Below are 1622 nucleotides of genomic sequence, written 5' to 3' on the forward strand. Positions count from 1 at the left end.
TCTCACTTTCTGTCTCTCTGTCTCTCTCTATCTTTCTGACAAGTGCAAGCACCCTATAGCAAAAACCTCTCTCTCAAAAAAAATAATAATAATAATTTTTGAGCAAGAGGCTGTATTTATGGCTGTGAAAACAAAAGCTAGTGCACAGGGGAGTGAGAGCTAGTCTGGCGAGAGCGTGCCCTGCTGGGCAGCGGGGCCACGCCCCGCAGTGTTTGGAAAGCTCCTGCAGAGGTCCGGGCCCACAACCCTGGGGAAGAAGTGGCCCGGACCTCTGATAGAGAACTCTATCCTCACCGCAGTTCCAAGGGGTGCGGTTCCTCCTCCTCACAGCCACGTGTTGGCGGGATGCTGGCTGTGGGCCGCGCTTCTGGTCTCTGTGCTCTCTGAGAGCTGCTTGTTGCCGGAGCTGCAGGCGCCTTTCCTTTCCCACTTCCCGCATTCGCGACAGCGCTGCTTCCTGGTGGCTGCCGTGGTCGGGGCATCTGACACCCCATTACAACCTGCAGTGCTGCTCACAGTTGTTGACACTCAGTGCCCACAGTCACCCTTTCCCTGGCACTTCAAAATGGTGACATTTGTCATTGCTCCTTCAATTTGTTAGGGGTAATAGCTTTTTTTGTTTTTAAATTGCTAGAGAGGGTGCGCACTCAACAGAGAGAGGAGAGGGAGAAAGCAGCCCTGTGGGCGTGATCGCAACACAGTCCCTTCTCCGTTTCTCTATCCTGTTGGGATTTTGAACACGTACACGCTTGGACCTGGCAGAGGTTTCCAGCCTCTGAGTCTGAGATTCAGTGGTGTGGTCAGCCATGTGGGAGCTGGGTCCAGTAACTGCCGAGCCCCAGGGCTGTCCCTGTAATTACTGTGGTTATGTCACTAACACAGACATGTATCATTTTCAGAGTTTTTGTTGAATTTTGCCAGACGGAGCATGCTGGAGAGACGGAGAGAAGGCAAGAGAGAGGGAAAGTGAGAAAGCACCTCCCAGGGGACCAGCAGTTAGCATAATGGCTATGTTGCTGGACTCCCACGTAGTCGACCACGGTTCGCGTCCCGGACCTGCTGGCTTAAACTCACGCTGGGCGCATGTGCGTGCGTGCCCAAGATCCCGAGAGGAGAATGGAGGAGAAGGGATTGCAGCATGGCCATCCCCCCGGGGAGTGATTTCTCGCTTTCTGTCTGTCTGGCGGGCGCACGCGCCTCTCCAAAAAAAGAAAGCACCTCCCAAGGGGGGTGGCCACACCAGTATCTCTTCTCCCTTTCTTCTTTCAGAATTTTGGGCACACACACACACGCGTGCACACGCGCATGCCCAGCATGTCTCAGGCTGCCTGATCTGGGACTCCAACCATGCAGTGCACCATGCAGAACTCAGCGACCCTAACCACCACACCGCTGGCTGGCCCAGAATATTAATCTTACACGACTGTCCAACTGCATGTTCTTATTTTTAAATACTAGTTGATTATTTTATTTTCTTAGGTCTTCCAGGTATCTCATCACAGCATCCTCAAGTTGTACTTTTCATCTTCACCTTTGAGATCTACCCTCCACTTTCTTTTGCCTAACTGCATGAGCTGTAGGGAGTAATGGGCCGGCAGTTGGCACCGTCTCGTGTCGACGTC

The 1622-nt window shown here is 52.8% G+C and overlaps 1 protein-coding gene across 1 annotated transcript in view; it reads left to right on the forward strand.

Moving 5' to 3' along the window:
* ZNF331 (zinc finger protein 331) overlaps positions 1-1622 on the forward strand; it is a 47671-nt gene that overhangs the window by 40687 nt on the left and 5362 nt on the right. The gene's annotated exons all lie outside the window — the stretch shown is intronic.

The sequence above is a fragment of the Tupaia chinensis genome, unplaced genomic scaffold (assembly GCF_000334495.1).
Source record: "Tupaia chinensis unplaced genomic scaffold, TupChi_1.0 Scaffold000131_1, whole genome shotgun sequence".
NCBI lineage: Eukaryota > Metazoa > Chordata > Mammalia > Scandentia > Tupaiidae > Tupaia > Tupaia belangeri.